We start from the raw sequence: 8,089 nt of genomic DNA, 5'->3' as shown, positions 1-8,089 counted from the left end.
GATTCAGCACCAGTGATTTCTACCTAGAAATCAAGAGTAGTGTTTATGTTGCTTAAGACTTGGATAATTACAATTTGTTTGTTTATGCTCAATTGTCTTGAATAACACAATTCAAGAGAGCTTAAGACTTATTTTGATTCACAAATCCAACCACAACTCAACTTTTTCATAGGCATCATATAGGAAACTTTGAAAGCAAAACATAGTTCAACAACAAGACTACTTATAGGTATTGATTTAGAACATGTTATGAACTAAATGACATGCATGAATTAGACTCAAAATTGAAAAGATAGGCTAAGAATGAGAATAATACATGAACAAATGTATCTAGAATTCAATCAACAAAATCAAAATTCAACAGAAACTTAGAACATAATGTGACAATTATTATGACTAAACATGACTCTAAGACAACATGGATTAAGTGATTTACACTTAGATTTTTGTGTTTCTTTTTCTAATCAAGATTTTGGAAGAAAATTTAGATCTAAAGGTTCAGCACAATAAGATTATGACTAAAAAATGATAGAACCTAAAATCAACACAAAAACATGATTCAAGAGTAGATCTATAAAATTTGAACCATAGAAAAGCAAGAACAAATGTAGATCTAAGATTTAATCAACCAAGCTTTTTGAACAAGCTAATTTGTAGAAGCTCATTTGTTTGATATATTCTGACGGATAGCATTCTATCATTGGTTTTGCTTATTCTTAATAGTTTTCAATTTAATAGTTTCCCACTTCCCCTATGATCAAGGTCGTACCTGAATCAAATAAACATTAAAAATGCAGTATCTAGGAAGTGATCCTAGGTTGTCTCCCAACGAGCAATGATCAACCAAACGTTCATAACAGATAGTAATAAAATAGTAACAAATTGGGGGGTTTGTTTGTTTTTGTAAATTAAACAGCGAGTAAAATTGAATTAGAAAATATCAGAATTAAAACATGTTGCCTCCCCTTGATTCACAAGCAAGACTCTTATCCTAGGTTACGAGAGTTTATCCTTTATCAGTTCAACCACTTAATCTAACCCTAAATTAAATTACTAAGCGAAATTTAACATAAGGCATTCATTACGTAATTAAGCAACACATACAACAATTAATCATGAACGATCATTAAGCATGAACGTAAATTAAGCGCAGAGACAATTAATCAAGCACTAAGCATGCATGAATTAATGGCAACAAATACAGAGTAATTGGTGAAGAGGAAAAACTGATCAGAGTTTAATAGTAATAATAGAACCTCAAAGAGAACAGTGCTTGATCCTAAAGAGAAAACAACGTTGGAGACTTAGCATTCCATTAATCAATAGAGAAGGAAATTTTATTGCTGAAACGAAAAGTAAAAACTGGAATTGCGAAACAAAAAAATGTCTAAAAGAAGAAAAGCCTCAAACTAAAAACAAAAACAGAAGAGAGAAGAGAGAGGAGAGAGCCTAAACTAGAACCTTTGTCCCACATTGTTTTCAATACTGCCGGAAAACCCACATTGTCCTTGCTCGAACCCACAGAACCCCCTACACTGCTCTTGGAAGTGTGCCTAGAAGAAAACCCTACATACACTGTTGGTACTAGGGTGCTGAAACACTCGTGGGTGCTCAAAGCTCAAAGCTTTCTCTGCGAGGTACGTAGGTCAACTTCGTGTATGCTAAGTTTCCGTGGGTGTTCATGTTTTATTGATGATAATAATAATAATAATAATACGTCTTCAATTGCAGTATTGCTGATTGAGGTACGAGGAAAGCTTAAAGTTTCGTTCCATTTTGTTAGATCTCACTGCCATTGTCACTGTTTGGGTTCGAGGTAAGCTTGGTCTCTTTTTCATTTGTAGTTTACTTAGGAAACATGTTGAAGTTTTGATGACATGACAAATACTCATTCGAAATCATAGGGTCCTCTCTCTATTCTCTCTACCAATATGATATTAGTAAGTAGTAACATAATTTTGATGACATGACAAATACTCATTCGATCAAAACATTTCTTAAAGTTTTTCAATATGACCAAGTTGGTCAAGTTAGTAGAGTAAATTGATGAAATGAGAGAAACGAGCCAAGTTTCCTAGTCACGAGCCAAATTGACCAAATTCCAATTTAAGTATGTTTAAGAATGTTTACTAGTTCCATTACTGAATTGTAATTTTGCTTGTGTTTAAGAATGATGGGTCTTACTCTACACCCATCATGTGACTGAGAGACACAAAGAGAGTGGGAGAGACTCATATACATACATACACACATGAAGAAGCTGTTACCGTATTCACAATTTCCGCTTCCAATTAAAAAAATAAATCAATATCAACAAAAAAAAACAAACAAACCCTACTCTACTTACTGCTACCAAAATTTGTCAACAATTTCTATACTATTAGTTCCCATGTTTTGTTTTTACATTGTGGAATCTCACAGGTGGCAAACTTTAACAACCTCATTCATTGTCGCTACTTCAAAACCCAAATTTTGGTCACCCATTGTCATATTCCCATTCATTCCTCCGATAGCACAAAGTCAAACTCACCCGGTGAGGTGAGGTGATCGAAATTGGAACCTTCCATTCCCCATTTTGTACATTTTTCCGTTTCCCTCACACCACACCTCCAATTTTTCGTCTCTTTTTTTTTGTCAGATAAAAAAGAACAGATAAACAAAAAATGAAATAAAAATGAGAGAGTGGAGTAGCTGGAATACCTACTCCATCAAGAAGCGTTTAACAATCTTCACGATAGATTACTCAATCCATAATGATTATCCAGTTCAAGAAGCAGAAGCCTAAAGCTAGTTTCTGATGGCTTCTCCAACAAATTAACGTGATTGGAGTGATGAAGGAGGTAGAGGAGGCTATGCCCAAGGTACAAGATTTAATAACAGAATGCCATCTTATATTACAAAGTAACTTTCATTTTGATTCTCCCAGTACAATTTATTCATTAGGATTTAGGATACACCATAGCATCGAGCTTATTTATATGAAGTCAAATTTCCTGAGGTGTAAATACCTAATGGCTTAGGGAACATAGAGATTCAACTAATACATTCAGAATTTTTCCTTTGTTCTCTCAAAAACTTCTTCAGCAATGTTAGCTTATCTGCCATCAGCCCTTTTAATCTTCAATTGTGCCTTCTGATAGAATCCAGTACCTCACAATGCATCTGAAATGAAGTCATCGAACCCAATAGCAATTGCTGCCTCTGCCTTTGCTCCATAAACCAACCTCTGTATAAATTTAATATTGTAAGAAAGTGTGCCCAAAAGTAACCATTGTAAAATAATTCAATATTGATGTAATATTAATTAATTAGAAATTATCTTAAATATGATTTTAAAATAATTATTGAAAAAATCGATAATATTTTTATATTAATAAGAATATGAAAATAGGTACCAAAGAATTGACAACTCGCACATTTACTAAATCAATTGAATTAGATTCTCTTTAATTATAAAATTCAATAATATTACAATATAGGATAACTTGTAATTAAATAACAGTGTGAAAAAACACAAGCAAAAACCATTTGGCACCACCAAACATAAATGGGACTACTAAACATTCTTAAACACAGACGTTTCAATCAGTCATGGTCTGGCACAAGCAAAAAATCAAAAGTCCCAATTTATAGAATGTTTAGTAGTCACATTACTGAATTGTAATTTTTTTTTTATAAAAAAAGTAGTGTGCAGTTTATTTATTTTTTAGTTATATAGCCGGGTTTGGCAAACATGCATTCTTCATCATGGGGAGTCTAATTAGGTGCTCTTTTAATGGCAGACACTACTAACATTGAATGAAGTGTGCTTCATGGGAAAGAAAAATTCTTGGAAGATACATGATTGCTCTTGTTGGTCGCTCATACTAAAGTAGTATCATTATTATACTAAGCAAAGAAAGCAACAGCTTAAGAAAAATAATTAATACGAGCACAACAGTAGCCTTTTAATTAAAACTAAGCCGTTTGAAGCTAGGTTACTTTATATCACCCCCTCTAATATCTACCAAAGTTCAAAATTGTGTCATAACTAACTTGAACGAGGCTACTTAATTCCCATCAATCTTTTGTGAGAATTTAACCCCCAATTGGACCTTATATATACATAACAAAAAGATAAGATCGGGGAAAGAAAACATTAAATGCTAAAAATCAAGTTTTTTTTTCTAGCATAGAAAAGTAAAGCAAGTCAGAGTTTGTTGATAAGAGTACAAAGTTGAGGTGATGCATAGTGGTGCCACCTGGTTCTCTGTGATTTTGCTATGCAGAAGAAACATTATGAAAATGATGGGTGTGGTAGGGAATGATGTGAAGCAGCAGCAATGGTAGTGGTAGGTGTTGTTGGCATGTGCTGAATGACCTTTCTACTCCTTGAGAGGACAAGAAGGTCCTTCTTCTTCTTATTGAAAGGGAAAGAAGCACTTTTGGTAGAAGAAGAGTCTTGTTGGGGTGAAATGGCCACTGGGGGGATCTCAATGGAGTTGAGTTGTGGAGGAGGGTGTTGCCACTGTGGGACTGGTCCTGCTAAGAAAAGTGTCTGAAGCAGTGGTCCAGCTTCCACCACTGCCTTTAAGAGTTTCCCTTTTTTAGGCAATGGTTTCTTTTCTGCCAACTCCATTACCACCTGCAGTGGTGTTGTTTGATGTGGGGTTGAACTTCCACCAGGAGAGGGCATGTTGTTGTTTCCTTCACAGCCAGAAGATGCAGAATGCTTTTCAGAGAAGCCTTCTTGTTGCTCTTCTTCACTTTGTGATATGGTATCTCTTTGATGTGTTTGAACAAATTGGTGTTGTTCTAGCTGTTGCTTCTGTTGGAGTTCTAGTTTTTCCAGCATTTTGCTTGTGCCTCATATCTCTCCTTGATGACCCTGCTTAAGAGGTCATTCACATGGATCAATTCACATTCTCTTCTTGTAATCTCCTCCTTAGCTGATGCAATTGTTGCATCTAGCAACAAGGTTGTGTACAAAAGAGAATTTCTCAAGTCCTCTAACCCCTGCTAGTTCAACAATGATACAATTATACTAAATAATTTTAGAAAAACAACTGGAAAAAAAAGGACAGAAAGAGCCAAAATTTGAAAAACACAAAGGGCAAATAGTAAGTGCATTCGGCTTTGTAACAAAAATAGGCAGTATGTCCACAAGGACAATTATTATCTGATCTTCAAAGAAGGCATCACGACCATCATCCAAAAAAAAGTGAAAGCAGGTACAGGTTACACAAAACGAAAGAGGAAGTTTTATGGGAAAATGTCCATTCATAAGCAGCATCAGCATAAAATAGGCAAAAGAAATCAAGTACATTAAAATTCACCCAATTTAGATTCAACGTACCCTGTAAAAAATAGACAAGTAAGGAAGTTTTCCAAATAAAGTATAAATCACAGATGTTGAAACAACATTTGTCATTAATATCATAAACGACAAGTCAACATAGATACTGTAAAGAGAGAGAGAGAGAGAAAACTATTATTATTTCTTAGCCTAGTAGTAGTAGTAATAGTAAGCATAAATCCCCAACAGCCTTCAAGGATCATGAAGTGAATCTTGCATCGCCAAGACCAAAGAAGGAGTACCTGATCGGGGGAACTGGGAGAAGCATCAGCCAAAAAGTTGGAGATGACCGGAGCCCTGTCCTTATGAAGGATGTAATGGTGATGGCGGCGAAGTCTGGGATCAGCGCCAGCTCCGCTGGCAGCAGCAGCGGAAGCGTTGTTAGCAGAACGATGATGATGCATTTGAAAGAGTAGGAAAGAGTGGTTGAATTCCCAAAGAGCCGTGGCGAGCTTTCTAGCAGAAACAGAAAGAACGTTGCTGCTATGGTAGTTGTGAGTGTGAATTGGAGTACAGGGGCCCCTACTTTTCCCTAGCAGATGATGGCACATGTGTACATGTAAAACTAAAAGTAAATAATTTAAGTATGTCAATTAAAAAGTAACTAGTTCCACTTGGTTTATTCAGTTTAGGAGTGTTCTAAGGCTTTATGTTGATTATATAGCTAAAGCAGAAGCAGCAGTTGCTATCCCAGCAGCAACTTTTATGCCCAAACTATTCTTTTTCTTCTCCGAATCAATATTTACTATAGCAATAAAATGAAAGTTAAATTAGAGAGTCTCAGTAAAAATCAATTTTATTAACCAAATTAGAGAGACTCAGTTAAATTAGAGAGACTCAATAAAGATACTGAAACACTTTCAAGTAATAGAACTAGTATTATGACAACTTTTGAGTGCTAAAAGGCCATAATAATAAGCAAAAGTAGCAGCTAGCAAGGTTGAAAGCAAAACTTAATTATGTGAAGAGAAGGCTAAAACTAGATAGAGGGAAGGAAATGGATGCATGAGAGAATTTAAAATTAATAACATTCTGCCTAATAACATGCATTAGCACAGACTCTTTTCTTCATGTTAACAATGGTATGTTAGTTATATTGTAAGGCCTTGTGATTTGATTGTATAATATATATGTAGTCCCATCCTTTTAAAAACATGATTTGTTATCCACTTTGAGATCAAAACAGATTCTAAAAATTAAGTGCCTTAAAAGTTATTTTGGTGGAATCAAATATATTATTTATAATGTCATTTAGCCTTTTTTTTTATTTCATTTGCTAAACACTAAATTATGCTGCCATACTATTTTCAAATTCCAATAGGAGCGATTTTAGCCATTGTTGATCCTGTGGTCATTGTTGTTTCGAAATTCAAAGTGGTCCTGCGGTCATTGCTGGAAAGTCAATTGTGCTGAAGCCTCGAACTCAGGTATTTATATCTTTGATTCGAAAACTAATTTGAAATTGTTGTTGTATGCATTACTGGTATATTTGTAACTTATGTTATGCCTCTCTACATGACCTTTCTTTCATTGGACTGATATCTTTGAAGTATTTACTGTGAATTTAACTCTCACAAGTTGTTAATTGTTAGCGTTGAATGTTTTTGTATTTTTATCTACTTTTGGTAGCTTAGTTGGTAAGCTTGTTCAGAAGGGCAGCAGTGAGTTGTCACTATCACTGCCCTTCTCTCTCTCTTGTATTCTCTATATATATGTAACCTTTTGAATTTAATAAAAGCTAAGAGGGAAAGGAGGGTGTTTTTCACTCCTTCAGTTTCAAGTGTTAGCTCTAAAAAATATCGACTCTTAATCAGGAAACTCAGGTTCTTTGCGATATAACTTACAACTGTATATGATGAGTGCACAAATAGGTAAAAGACAAACAGAAACTTGTCCTCACAACAAACAATCACAAATTACAAATAAAATCATGAGCAATGACATTTGGAACAAACCTAAAGTAAATCATCCAAAGCTATTCCCATACCCCTGTATTTTCGGGCAGGGTATACAACTAAGGAACGACTACTTTGTATGAGCTCATCCCGACAATAATAGCCACGATGCAATAGCTGTTGTAGCACCTTCTCATCAACTCTAGATGCTTCTGCCCAGGTACTCAAGTTTGCTACTGGCTTGGTATCCTCTTCTATAGATTATAGAATTTCAATGAATAGCTTTTAAAGTCAATGACTGGGATGAAGCAGGGGTGGCAACAAATTCTCTCTTTCTTCTGGTTTTATTTTCCTTTTTCTTGCTAGACTGGACAACAACTTTGTCCTTGTAGTCATCCACCTTGACAGCATAGTTTGACACAAGTGAGGTTCCAACTGATCTTGATAGACAAACATTGAATAACTCAAGAGCACCAACCTTTCCTAGTTGCAATATAATAGGGTTTTCCAAGCTCAGTGCTTCAGAATCAACAAAAGTTTCTTCTAAAACACATAGGTTCTCCATTAACATACGAAAATGTTGTGCCCTAAATGACTCAATCTTCGTACAAACAGTAGATACCTCTCTAAATGGCATTTGGGTATTATCAATCATTTGATGTACACTACTCAGTTTACATAAAATGGACTATACCCTTGGTTAATTGCAGCAATGGACTATACCCTTCACCAAGCTTCCTTTTGTCTTCCAAACTAATAGGCTTTGTTCCTGTTACGCTGAAATTGAAGTGTATCTCTTTGGGTCTATTGACCTGTTATCCTTGAAATCCACCTTGTGCTCTTGACACACATACACATA

General features: G+C 35.1%; 1 pseudogene; it reads right to left on the bottom strand.

Annotated features, from left to right (window-relative positions):
* Positions 1 to 4,087: 4,087 nt before the first annotated feature.
* On the bottom strand, positions 4,088 to 5,886 carry LOC100812890 (uncharacterized; annotated as a pseudogene).
* Positions 5,887 to 8,089: the final 2,203 nt, after the last annotated feature.

The sequence above is a fragment of the Glycine max genome, chromosome 3 (genome assembly GCF_000004515.6).
Source record: "Glycine max cultivar Williams 82 chromosome 3, Glycine_max_v4.0, whole genome shotgun sequence".
Taxonomy (NCBI): domain Eukaryota; kingdom Viridiplantae; phylum Streptophyta; class Magnoliopsida; order Fabales; family Fabaceae; genus Glycine; species Glycine max.
This window is presented reverse-complemented; position numbering and strand designations above follow the sequence as displayed.